This window comes from Microtus oregoni, unplaced genomic scaffold (genome assembly GCF_018167655.1).
Source record: "Microtus oregoni isolate MIOR12 unplaced genomic scaffold, Mior012 000112F_ref0000385, whole genome shotgun sequence".
Taxonomy (NCBI): domain Eukaryota; kingdom Metazoa; phylum Chordata; class Mammalia; order Rodentia; family Cricetidae; genus Microtus; species Microtus oregoni.
Genome location: NW_024544738.1, coordinates 1,971,138 through 1,985,834, shown reverse-complemented (window position 1 = coordinate 1,985,834; position 14,697 = coordinate 1,971,138).

The following is a 14,697-nucleotide window of genomic DNA, read 5'->3' as shown; positions in this document are numbered from 1 at the left end:
TTGAACCCACATAAAGGTAGAAGGAAAGAATCAGTTACACATAGTCCTATAACCTCCACACATGTGCCATGACATGTGAGGCCTCTCACAATAATAAAAGTTTTAGAAGGTCCATATTTGGAACATCTGTATTATATTTTTCCCCCAAGGCTTAGGGAACATTGAGGAAGGGGGCAGAAAGATTATAAGAACCAGAAGTCAGGGAGGACTACTATGAAGTAGTGTCTTCTGAACTTAACAGAGTCCTTACACTCCTAAACTGAGCAACTGTAGTTGCCTGCCCAGCATTTGCACAAGATCAAGCCAATCAACTCTCCAGCCCTGTGATTGCCTCCCTGATACTTGCACAAGATCAGCCAAGTCGGTCAACACTCCAACATAGATAAAGGTAAGGCTTATCAGACTCTACCCCTAACTGTTGAAAGGGGAATATGGTGGAAGATCTGGGAGGAATTGGGAGGTGAATGTGATCTAAATATATTGTATTAATACAATTACAAAAGAATATTTTGTTTGTTTGTTTTCTGAGACAGGGTTTCTCTGTGTGACAGCCCTGGCTGTCCGAGAGCTCACTTTGTAGACCAGGCTGGCCTCGAACTCTCAGAGATCCACCAGTCTCTGCCTGCTGAGTGCTAGGATTAAAGGTGTACACCACCACCGCCCAGCTATACATAATTTTTTAAAGTCCATGTGTTTGGTCACCAGCCCGTGGTGCTGCCAGGAGATGGTGGAACTTTGAGGAAACAGGGTCTAGTGGTATGCCCTTCAAAGGGATATTTGGAGCAGCAACACTTCCCCCTCTCTTTATGCTTCCCAAGCACTATTAGGTAAACAGCTTTGCTATATTTCCAATTCCGTGCCAAGATGTCTCGCCACAGGCCTGGAAGCAATGAATCTGTTGACCATGTACTGAAACCTTTGAGAACACGGACTGAAATAAAGTTTCCTTCTTAAACGTTGGTTTTTCTCAGGTATTTGGAAGAGCACCATAAATCTTAGTAGTGAAAAGCTTTTTGATAAGTGAAGTATTGACTTCACTATTTATTGGCTTGTTTCTGTTACTTGGTATATACAGAACGTTGGGGAGGAGCAGAGATAAGCCATTGGAGTTCATCCCTTTCCTTACATGACACTGTGGCTCTTAGTAGGAAGATGTTCAGAAACTGAATTTTTTTCCTTTTTTCGTGATTTTGTACTTTGGTGAAGGTTCGTTTTCACCTACAAATGGTGAACATAATTGGTAGAGCCCTCAGCATTCTCAGCCGGGCTCTGCTCCTCCTGCCACCTGCCTTTGCTGCTTCAGTTTAATCTGGTCCACTTGTAATTAGACTCATGGAAAATAACTTCAGTTGTGTGATGCTTGTTGTGTCGTGAAAAGTAATTTATAAATGTTAAGTATCATTGTGCTGAACAAAGTGGATGTGATGCTTTTTAAAATAGTTTAGTGGTAAGGGCCATACACCTCGCCATAGCTAGGCAGTTGAGTAGGGAACAAAAGTGGCACTCAGGACTTAAGTGCCGTTTTGTTATAGCATGTCACACTTTCAATTGGAAAGTGTAGTCTGCTTTGTTAGGCTCATTAATAGAACATTTTATACTATTTTTTAACTTATAAGCAGATAGTGATTTACAGATAGTTTTAAGTATTGAGGATGAAGCCCAGGACCTTGCATGTGTTAGGCAAGTGCTCTATCACTGAGCTACATGCCATCCTTCTTTCAGGGCTGTGAAGAATCTAATGTTCTCAATTTTTTATTTTACACGTGAAAAAGGAAACAGGGGCAGAAAGTTTGGATGGCCTATCCAGCTCATACCAGCTCAATCACTGAACTGTCCTCTTGTGGTTACTTGAGAAACAAGACTCTCTCCAACCTCCTATGTGAAGCCTTTTCCAACAATCACACACAGGCCTGGTCCCTGCTTGATACTCATATAATGCTCCATTCAGATTTCCAAAAACCCATTTCTATGCCTGTCTGGCTGTTTGTATTTCTAGTCTAGCATCTCCATCACCTAGGAACTGGTTAAAATAAGCCCCACTCTAGATCTGTTGACTAAACATCTATGAATATCTTATTCAGGCAATTCAGGTGTTTATGTGCATTTATACTAATATATGAGAAACTAATTCTGTATTATTTGACCCCAAGCTCTAGAATCAAAGCTCAGAAGTCATTATGTTCATAGGGAGTACATTAGTATCCAATAATGTGATCTGTGCTTAATAAGTGTTTTTGATTAGATTATCCACCATCTATTATGCAATTTTTAGTTTATTGTGTAATTAACTCTTCTCTTCACATACTCTCCTTGGCTTGGAAATTAAAAACACTTTTCAATATTAAACTTGTTTTGTTTGTTTTGTGTTGAAGTAGTAACTACCATCTCTGCCCACAGAGGTTCCTGGGAAGCTTTAAGAATATCAGTGATGTTCACTAGAAACAAGATCACGGACATTTCCGTCACTTAAATTTTTATCTGATGTGTTTCTATGTTGAAGCTGAGGTGATTTCTTGATGCTGGGCCGAATTAAAGAACAGCTATTGCCTTTGGACTTAAGGGAGAAGTTAATTACTTGGTACCCTCAGCTCTGTCACCCTCTGTATCTTTTGACATCTTTCCACTTCAGATGTTCAGATAGGAACTTAGGCATTTGTAAAATATGTATGATTGTCCAGGAAAGCTCAATGTTTCCAGATTTGTGGCCTTATTTTTTTTCTTAGAGTGAAGGTTTAGCTGTAAGTCTAAACATTAGAAGAAAACTAAAATCCCAAATTTATATTTACTTTTATTTTGATAGTTTTTCTTCCCATTACTTAGTATAAATACATTTATGTCTTTATCTGAGTCTTGGACTTTATTTTAAAGTGCTTACATTTAGTCAGTGGTAACAGACCAGAATCCACAAGGCATATGATCACCCTTTTCTGGTTACTATTTTAAAAACAGCATAATACAGAAAGAACCATGTGCATAAATGCAGTGGTTATATCTGGAGTCAGATGTTTCTGACTTGAGCCAGGGCTCAGCTGTTCAAAAGGAAAAAATGCTTACCATCCTTTACACGTCTTTGGTCAGGCATAGTAAATCTTTTGGTGTTCACATGTATTCATAGAGGAAATACATGATCAAAGGTTAGAGCAGTGCTGTCTCGATAGGGCAGCATTTGAGTCCAATATGGTATTGCTCACACTGCATCTGGTAGACAGCACTATGTATAGGTGCTGTTCTGATTTGTATGTTAATGTTAAAGACAAGTAAAAATATAAGCCTCAGGACATGTCATGCTCAGAATGATACCTTATTAAGAACTCTTCCATGAGTACATATTTTAAATTTTGAGGAAAAAATACAACATGAGATGTACTCTCAACACATTTCAAATGTACCATATTGTACATGCACTTTTATAGGTAAATTGTTATAAGAAAATTTTCGAAGAGGTACCACCTACTTTAACTGAAGGAGCAGAAATCATCTAAGTGTAGTTGGGTTTGGGTTTTAAAGTGCATTTAAGGCACAGGACATTAGGCTTAGTGGTAAGCACCTTACAAATGAAATCTGCATAAATAAGAGATGTTCTACTTAAACATGTATTTATGATTAAGGAAATTGGGGTTAGTTAACTTACCTGTGGCAAAACAAAAATGGGCAAACAATTCTGGACCAAGGTCAGAGAGGGAACAGTCTAACTCCAAAGCCTCTACTTTCAAACATTATCCTGTACTCAGCAATAGCGGTAACATAACCTTTTTATTGAGTACCTGTGGTAGCTAGGCACTGTGTTAGTGTTTTGCACACATTGTCACTTAACCTTTACATCAACTGGGTAAAGTCTGTATGATTGGTTCCATTTTGACAAATGGAGAAATTGAAACTTAGGTCAAATACCCTCTTTGTTTAGTTTCACATATTTGAAATTGGATAATAGGGGTCTATTAAGATGTAAGGTCAAAGCCCATATTCTATGTTTGGGTCTTACACTGATGTAGCAAAGTCTTATCCGATGAGTGCTAGAGGGAAAAAAAGGGAAAGAACATTGTCTTGAAGCTGAGAGCCTCTGATTCTAGGCATAGCTACTTCAAAGGGAGGCCTGAGCAAAAGGGTACATCCAGACAGATGAAAATGACCACCTAACTTTAATCCTTTGGAAATTCCACTCTGTGACTATTTAGCCTGCTGCCAAAGAAGCCCCCTCCAATCCAGTGGAACATCGCCATTAGGCAGAGAGCCTGGGGCAAAGAGAAGACAAATCCTGAGCTACTTTTCCTCTAAAGACCGGCATTACCAGAGGAAATAAATATTTGTTTGTGCTGGGGTATAAACCAATGTGTGTCTCTTTGCCCCTATTCCAGAGAGAGGCATGTGCCAAAATAACTTAAGAGTATTTTTCAAAGTATATATGGCCCTCCACTTATAAAGTATATATGACCCTCCACTTATAAAGTATATATGGCCCTCCACTTAAAAAGTATATATGACCCTCCACTTATAAAGTATATATGGCCCTCCACTTATAAAGCCTATACACATGTTGAGTGTGCAAAACATTAAAGGTGAAAGTGTGGATCAAAGATAGGGTGATCCCATCTCAAAAAAAAAAAAAAGATCTCTTTTTACTGAGAAGAAATCTCACTGCTAGGTTAGAAAACCAAGACCTGAAAGTGATGGGGGCCAGAAGTATGACTGACAACAACGGAACCCTCCAACATCAAAAAAATGGAATGGAACTTTATACCTCTTACAGTTTAGATCTTTAAACTTTGTAAATGGATTATCTACTTCAAAATAAAAGTTGAATTTAAAAATAAAAGTGTTGGAAAACAAAAGATAAAAAGAAAGAGCAAGTGGAACTGCTTCTTCCAAAACCAGTTAGGCAAGGTTTCTGTTTTGAATTTCTGAAATGGAACTGAGGGACGGCAAGGATTAGTGCTCAGAGACAGCTGGAAAGAGGTGACCTTTGGCTCCATACCAAAGACTGGCCCTGGGGCCCAGAGAGGAATTTTGTTGCTTCATGACCAATGGAGCAATGGAGTTGAAGAAGAACTTCTAACTTGATCAATAGATAAGAAGTGACCAGCTACATAGCAACTCACCTAACAGAACTTTTATTGTTGCTCCTCTATACCTCATAAGAATGACAGTTACCGCTGTTCATGCCACGTATACTTCACAAGGATGCTTTTAATCTTGTCACAGTCCCAGGTATTTCTTTATTCACACCCTCCCTGTATCAATTTTCACTGTATAACAGTCCCTTATTCTGTTTTTTAATTTTAAAATCATTTTTTAAAAATTTATGCATATGGGTGTTTTGCCTGCATGCACCTTCATTCATGCTGGGTGCCTGCAGAGGTCAGAAGAGGGCACTGGATCCCCTGAGCTGGAATTACAGACGTTTGTTAGTCACAATATGGACATTAGGAACTGAATCCAGGTCTTCTAGAAGAACTAGCGCTCTTAACCACTGGGCTATTCTCACCAGGTCCTTCTCCCTTACTGTTTAAAATGTCTCCCTAGATTGATTCCTTCCATGGATAACAGTTGTTTTTGCCAAGTACTTTGATAGAATTGAATTTTCCAATTTGGGGACTTGGTTTCTTTTTATTTAAGATTTATTTATTTATTATATATACAGTGTTATGTCTGCATGTATATCCCTTCAGGCCAGAAGAGGGCACCAGATCTCATTATAGATGGTTGTGAGCCACCCTGTGGTTGCTGGGAATTGAACTCAGGACCTGTGGGAGAGCAGCCAGTGCTCTTAACCTCTGAGCCATCTCGCCAGCCCTGGAACTTAGTCTTTATCTAGATCCTCTTGCCTTTACCCTCTCTACCTCATTTGTCATCAAGGTAGAAGATTCGATCATGCTCAGGTGTGCAGTGTTTGTCTACTTCTGATACTTTTGAGCAAGATGGATGACCATGAGTTTAAGGTTACTGTGGACTATAAAATGAGACCCTACAAACCAACAAATGAACAGCAAAAGAGTCTAAAGTCCTCTACTTTTATCTCTATTTTTGTCTTCTAGATATTTGAGACAGGATCTCACTATGTAGTCCTAGCAGGCCTGCAATTTACTATGTAGATCACGCTGGCTATACACTCACAGAGATCAACCTACTGAGGTTAAAGGTGTGCACCATCATGCCTGGCTAATCTAGATACTATTTTGAGACAACATAATTTAATACCAAATGTTTAACAAGAACTCATTATAATATCTAAATTGGGAAATGGGCAGTATTTGTATCTAACCACCTATACAAAATTCAATTTTCCTTTCAATAAAAGATGTTAGAGCCAGGCGGTGGTGACGCACGCCTTTAATCCCAGCACTCGGGAGGCAGAGGCAGGCGGATCTCTGTGAGTTTGAGGCCAGCCTGGTCTACAAGAGCTAGTTCCAGGACAGGAACTAAAAAGCTACGGAGAAACCCTGTCTCGAAAAATCCAAAAAAAGAAAAGAAAAAAAAAGATGTTAGAAATAGAAACAAGTAGGGAGACAATTATTAAGCATCATATTTTCTCATACAGCACCAAAAGTGCCATATTAGAACCTCCTAGGTGGATGGAAGGGTAGGAAGAGATGAAACTGTTTGAAAAAGCAAAGGTAGTTTCTCATTTGTGATCACATTTTTTGTTTGAAATCAATGCAAGATGTAGCAAAGGAGAAAATTCCTGAGGCTGGGGATTAAATCTGGAGATCCTGGTTCCAGTTGTAAAGGAGGCTTTCAAAACTAGCAAAATCAGTATATCCAGAAAGCCATGCTGGAGTTGACTTCATGTTAGAATTCAATTCCTTTAAAATTTACACAACGCTTTTTTCGTCAGGTTTAGTAAGTTCCAGACAAAAAACATTCTAGCAACATTGTCAAAGCATATCCAAGTAGTAAATGGGGCATGATATTGATGGAAGGTTGAGGTGTGTGAAGGATGGCTGTGGTGCTTCCATTCTTTTCCTTGAGATACACAAACCTTTCTCACAGCTACAAGGACCCTACCAAGCATGGCTGGCTGTTCATCTGATTCCATTTTCTCAGTTCCAACTTTCTACCCAATATGTGCATTTAAATAATAACAAAATAGTAGACCTCCTGGTCTTACATGTAATAAACTGAAAGTATCACTTCTGTCCTTCCAGACAGTCTCGCCATCCTCGCATCTCTTTCCATTGGTAGCCTGCAGTTTTCCCAGTTCTGCTGCTCACATTTTAGGATTAGGTCAGAGTGGATTTGCATCTTGTTAAGTAGCTCTTAACTAAGATGGTTTGGACAATGTTTCTTTTGGTCATGTTTTCCTTTTTGTGCTCAACCTCAAAATTCTGATGGGTGCTACTGACCCTGCAATGGTTTCATCAGTCTCCTAACTAGACTCCTTACTTGAGAGCTCGTCTCCTTGCTTGTTGCCTCCCTCCACTGAGAGTAAAATCACAGCAGAAAAAAAAAGCATAGCTCTGGGGATTGTAATCTGTAGTCTTGGATCAATTTGTGACATTTTCTACTTTGAAACTCTTAAATAATTCCTCTTCCCAGATAGGTAACAATATTTTAAAGACCAAAACCATCCAAAATGGAAGAGAAACCTCAAGTATGAAACTCAGAAGGGGGCCCATTGCTTTCCAGTTCAAACTTCAGCAGAGAGAAGGGAATGGAAGACGGAAAAGAAAGAAAACACAACAGCAATTATATCCCATGTGCCCCCTCTCAAAGTGGACAGTGACTATCATGATGTTAACAGATAATGGCTTCAAGAAATCAATTCTCTGCTTTAGCCATTAGCCAATAGTCACTATTGGATCAGAGGCAATCAATGAAAACTCTTGTTTGCTTATGTTCCTTTCTGTATCAGAATCCCTTTTCTCCCTAGCATCGGAGATATTCAAATTCTGCCCAGCATTCAGCACAGGCCTGAGCTCTCTTTGCTTTCAGGAAACCAAACAAGTCAGGTGGAGTGGCAAACCCTCAGATCTGAGAGTGACATACTTCCTGCTACATACTACTGTGAAAATCCCTGTCACCTAAACAATACCTTTAATTTCTTCATCTGCAAAACAAGAATTCTGACCAGTTTGACAGTTAGTTGGGGGCATTCTACAAAATAAGGTCAAAATTCTAGCCTTTGGTCTTAGTTTCCCTCTCTAAACATATTTTTTCTTTTGTGTTGTTTTTCTGAAATGACACAAGCTCTCTGTGGACCTATTCGAAGACCTCTGTACACATCTCCTCCAGGCTCAGGCAGCCTGAAACTGCCTGAAGCCAGATGAATGCAAATATGGACTTGTTTGAGGAGACTCTGGGACAATAATACCACTGAATCAGTAACTCATTGAATACCTCACATGAGCTACCAGTCAGAAGTGAACTAGAAAAGTGGGGGAAACGATTAAGCAAGGTTCCAAGGTGTACGGGGGACAGTAACCACACTAGGAATTAAACAGCTCAAAACTCTGAGGTCAGCAACCCAGAATCTCCACAGTATCTTTAAAGTACTAACCCTTTCTTTCCATCTCTCTGCTCTGCTGTCTTAAACGTGGCTTTGCTTTCTGCAGATAGAGTGGCTCTCATACCTCTAAATCCTGTGCCTGAATTCTAAGCGAAAGACTAGAGCAGTGAGTGAGTGAGTGCTGTCCGCTTTCATCAAGAAGACATTAACTTTGCCAAAAGTCTCTCAGTAGACTTGGATCTCACTGTAACCCAGAGCTGGGTTACACAGCTATCCTAGCTTCAAGGAAGCCAAGGAGATAATTACACTAGGTCCACTGTTGTCTTGAAAACTGAGATTCTAACAAAAAAAAGCAAATATCACTATTTGTCACATTAATCTGGAAAACTTTTTAGAACATATCAGACAGTTGAATGTCAACCACCAAGGCCCCAGGACGGGAAGCAAGCTCTTATGTTTGCTCTTTGACATCCACACCAGGTCAACAAATACTTTAGGAGGATTTTTGGTCTCTGACCCTCCGCCTAGCTGCCTCCACAAGACAAAGGAGGTCCTTGGTGAAACATTAAGTAAAAAATACAAAGAATTCATTACTTTTTGTGCAGTTACAGCTAAGTTCTTCCCAAATTAGGGTGATAAAACACAAAATTAGAAAATGTTGTTACTTGAAAATACTTTTTAAAACCATTCTCATGGTGCTTGGGGTTAGAGGTATTGCTTTGTGTGTTTTTTAAAGAAAGCAAAAGGTTAAATATACAATAGCATATCCCTGGGGGCAATGCCTTCCTTTACATTAAAAATACTTGTAATTCTCTTTAAAAGTTGGTTTGGTTTCCTCTCTTGAACCTTTTGAAGTGTATACTTCCAGTCTACTAGAGAAATTTTAAGCAAATGAACAAAATAATGGACCTCCTTCTGGCATGTTTGCACATGCATAGCAGGATCTTTACTCCCACTACCCCCTCTTGCTTCTCATCCCCATCCCACTGGTGGCCTCCTCTCGCCCAAACTTTTGCTAAAAAATTTAAAGCATAAAATTTTATAGATAATTATGCTCTTTTTTCTGATCTCTGGCTCCCTTTTATTCTCCTTTCTTTCTCTTCTTTGCTATTTCTCTTTCTTCTACCAATTTTTATTTATGTTTTGCTTTATTTAAGCCATATTTGTCATTCATATTAAGTAATTTCTGAAAAGGATCAGCTTTTTGTAACATGGATTTTTTTAAAAAAAAATCTGTTAAAAGTAGGAAGGAAAAGATTTAAGAAAATTTCTGAAATTAACCCAGAATTTCCTTCAAGGAAGCAGTGGAATAAAAACACTTGGATACTATATCCCAGAAAAGTGGAAAATCTCCAAGAAATTTCTGGAGAACATAAGGATTTTTTCAGGACTATTTGTTGTTGTTGTTTATCACATCCAGTAGACAGCATTTCTGGACGGACTTAGAGAACGCAGACATAGAGGAGGCCTAGAACATTTTTCATGGGCTTGAAGGCCTTGGTGCTTCTATCTTCAGAAAGCTGACTATAGAGCCTTCTGAGAATTCACTTAGATAATAGTTCCCAAGAGGAATTAAGTCTTTCCTAAGGCACACAGAGCACAGTTTACTGTGGACAAGTGGACTGTTTTAAATATGAACAAGGATGGTTCATCTCTAAAGTTGAACATGCTCTGGACTCTTTTTGGAAACTTTTGGTTTATAAAAATAGTCTAAAGAAAGAACATGAAAGTTTGGGGGAAAATAGTTTTTAAAATGCATATAGATCTTGCTTTGCAAAACAAATGTAAAGTGAGTGACTCTATCAGTCAAAACTCCACTAAAGAGACTCACTTATACACTCACATACACAGAGAGACAGTGTGGGTTTGGAAGACATTATGGAAGTTGGCAGGTGGATTTCTGTGAGTTAGAATCCAGAGTGAGTTCCAGGACAGTCAGAGATACACAGAGAAACCCTATCTCATGATAGTAATAATTATTTATATTTTACAGGTAAATAAATGAGCCTAAAGAGAAAACAACTTACCCAACATCATTAGTGGGCAATAGGTACACTTCAAAATAAAAGTGCTTTCAACTTGCATGTAGGTTTGCATATTTTACAGTACTCACAGTCTCTATCTTAAATTCTGCTTATGATAAAAAAATTTGTCTTTCTGAGTCTGGATGATAAACTGGTTTTATAGTCAATGTGAAAACTTAATGAGCACTAGAAATCTCACTTGGTGTGTGTGTGTGTGTGTGTGTGTGTGTGTGTGTGTGTGTGCTGGTGAAAACAAACTCAGTTCTACAGGTACCAGAAATGTGCTGTACCACTGACTACAGCCCAACCATTAGTTTTGGAGACAGGGTCTCCCTATGTAGCCCTCATGACTTTCAACTCCTAATCTTCCTGCCTCTTTCTCCAGGGTGCTTTAGAGAACTTTTAACTCACAAGACTTCATACGAAAGCTGTATTTGTGAAAAGTGACCAAAGTGGGTTTTTTGTACAGTATATACTTATTTAACTTATATTTCTTTCTAAAGATACATCATACAGCTTTCATATGAAGTCTTGTGAGTGTGTGTGTATGTGTGTGTGTTTGTAAGAAAGAGAGGGGAGACTACTAGGGGAAAGGAAAAAGTCTAAAGGGTGGGAAGGAGAAGTGCAGAGCAAGAGGGTAGTAGAAAAATAAAATGAAAGTATTGCATATTTTCTCTCATACATAATCAAGAGAACAATCAAGAACGAGGAGAAAGTGAGAAAGAAGGAGGTGGGAAGGAAGGAAGGAAGGGAAGGGAATCTGTGTGTGTCTGTGTGTAATATATGATAGCAGAAGCAGAACTATGGGAGAGAAGAAAGGAGGCCAGTTTAGGAGATGGACAGGGCAGGTAGTACAGGCATGAAATGAATAAGATACAGTAATATGTGTATGAAAATATCATAATGAAACTCATTACTTTGAAGCGTAATAAAAACTGAAATAAACATTTTCTGAGGTTTATTAAACATGATGCACATGCTGAGGTTAGACTTGGTTTCTCTCCTTCCACCATGCTAGTTCTAGGGATTGAACTCATTCAGGTCATCAGGCTTGGTAGCAGGTGCTTGTCAGCACTAAGCCATACCCCCAGCCTCCTAAATTTTTAAAATAAAAATGAAAGAAAGCAAAATGTTACCACCATCACCAGAAAAATCTTCTTACTGCTGTTCTTTTGTTTTTCCTTCTGTACATACAGTGACGGTCACGTAAGGAATGAAATATTCACTCCTAGTAACCGACTTCCCTGAGCTAGGTCTTACCTCCTGAAGTTTCTAGCACCTCCCAAAACAGTACCAGCAAATAGAGACCAAGCTTTCAAAACATGAACCCATGGGGCAATTCATTTTGAAACCACAACACACAAAGGTCTTTGTACGCATTATCATTTCAACCCGAGTGAAGATAAACTTATGTGTTTAGAATTGTTTCTTTATTTGAAGTGTCAGCTATTTTCCTATTTTTATCTAAAAATGTTCTTGCGGGGCTGGAGAGATGGCTCAGTGGTTAAGAGCATTGCCTGCTCTTCCAAAGGTCCTGAGTTCAATTCCCAGCAACCACATGGTGGCTCACAACCATCTGTGATAAGGTCTGGTGCCCTCTTCTGGCCTGCAGGCATACACGCAGAAAGAATATTGTATACATAATAAATAAATAAATATTAAAAATGTTCTTGCAAGTCACGGTAGTGATGCTCTGGGCAAATATAAGGTGTCACTGGCTTTCACAAGTGTGAAATAACATTTTACCCAACAGAAAGGTAGCATAACTTACGGGCTTTTCAGAATCAGACTCATGTGGCTTGCCACACACACAATTGCTTTGCTTTAGTAATTGTTAACTATAAATAGAGGTTGATTTTCCCTGGAGAAAAACAAGAGCTAAGTCTACAGAGCTCTCCACTCCCCACTCGCCACTGGTAACCACCATTATCTCTTTGGCTTTATGTACACATTTACACGCACAGTGCAGTGCGCAGGCAGAGGAACCCATGTGGAAAGCAGGTATTTACTTGTCTAAGGAAAATGCTGCCTACTGCTGATTCTTATCATGGCAGATTTGTGGTGTGATGGTCAAGAAAAACAATAGTAAGAAAAAGAACAGGAGATCTTGCCAAGAGCGATCCTCTGGATTTCTTTGGTCTTTTTACTTTGGGTCCCCTGAGCTTATTTATGGCGAGTGGCACCACCATATGTGTGTAGCACAGCCTAAGCGATTTCAAGATCTTGCACTCTGTTTCATCAACTAGTCACTAGTACTAGTGGTTCAAGAAGTATAGAGAAACAATTCCTTATGCAACTGAAAGTATCTCCACTAAGAAAAATCATTCCCGGGGCTGGAGAGATGGCTCAGTGGTTAAGAGCACCGGCTGCTCTTCCAGAGGTCCTGAGTTCAATTCCCAGCAACCACATGGTGGCTCACAACCATCTGTAATGAGGTCTGGTGCCCTCTTCTAGTGTGTGGGCATACATGGAGGCAGAATGTTGTATACACAATAAATAAATAAATTTTAAAAAAAGAAAGAAAAATAATTCCCTAAAGTGCAAACTGAAGTCATTACCCTCAATTGTCAAATTTCATCTTCCAATATACACTGAAAAGCTCTTCATTTACTTGTTTTAAAATATGAGATTGAGCTAGGTGGCACTCATTTCTATAAATGCCGGCACTCAGGAGGCTAAGGCAGGAGGATTGCTGTGAATTTGAGGTCAGTGTGGGTTACATACTGAATTTCATGATATTCTAGGCTACAGTGTGAAAATCTTTCAATAAAACAACAAAAAAGAGAGCAGGGGATATAGATAAATAGTACAACATTTGCCCAGTGTATGCAAAGCCCTAGGTTTAATCCCTAGCACTACAAAGCTTGATTTATAAGACAGTAGATACTCAATTCTCCTTGCCGTTCCCTTCTATACACAACTAAAATCCCTGAAAAACTATGCAAAGGTTCGTCAGAAGGGACTCTGCAGGGTGGAAAGCAGAAAGCCAACTTGACAGGGACCTTAGGGTTCTAGGGATGGCTTTGGGTATGCTCCTTGTCTTTTCCTTTTATCTTCCACATAGTTTAGAAAAGGTACTAAAGAGACCTGTAACCAAGAGCGTCAATTAAAGCAAAGCAAACCAAAGAAAAACCTGTCCTTTGTGGCCAAATCACTGGGAAAGGAGAAAAAGGTAGCCTAGTGAAGAAAAACTTTAATTGACAACACCAGCAGTGCCCTGGTGTCAGTGGGGCCTACAGCTTGTCAACTTGCTTTGGTGGCCCTAGACAGCTGGAGGAAAAGCACTCCTCCCTTAAGAGAACACCAGCTGAGATTAAGCAGGAGTCCCAAAGGCACCAGGGAGCTTGGGGAAGTACTTTCCTCCCTGCTGCTGGCTGGCAGCATCAGCCAAGAGTCAGCAGGGGCTCCAGTCCTCCAAACACACACGGCAGCTGGCAGAGGCGTGCTCTGCCCAACTGGCAGCTTTGGTGGATACCTACCCAGTAGCAAAGACCTCCACCCCACTGCACCACAGCCGCGGGGAAACCAGAGTTAACATACTGAGTCTGAACCCAAGCAGTGGTAGTGGACGGCCCTAGCAGACACTCTCCAACCCCCAAGTCCACTGGCACTTCAGGGGACCAAGTGAAAATCAGATCCCTTAACCCCACCACAAGGCAGGCTGCTGGGGAGACACTTTCCTCCCTATCGCTTGTGGCATCAGCAGAGAGCTCACGGGGGGCGGGGGGGGGGGGAGTCAGGACATCTGCCGCTCCCCTCCCACCATCTGGCACCAGCGGAGGATGCAGACAGGTGCTCCCCCCTCCCCGCGGCTGTTTCCATGCCAGTGGAAGCTGAGTGAGAAGTCTGGACTTTCACCCTGTCTGCCAGCAGCAGCTGGTGCCCCACACCCTCTCAATTAGAGTAAAGTAGGAGACTGAGAAAGGGATTCTTTAAATCTGTAGGGGAAGTGCCTGGAAGGCACCCTGCCTGGCCCAAATGTGATACTTGCCTAGCTCACCACACCTGCAGATCTGGAACTGAACTAGCAGTGTGGCACACTGGGATTCAGGTTTTCAAGATGGTTTCTGATTAACACACAAGCAGACCACAATGGCACTGGTAGGGCCCTAAAAATTAAATTGTCATTGGTACCGCAGCCCACAAATTTAGACCAGGAAACAACAAAAATACCCATACCAAAACACAGCATAAAGAACCTTTTAAAACAAAAGACAAAGTGTCAGGAGA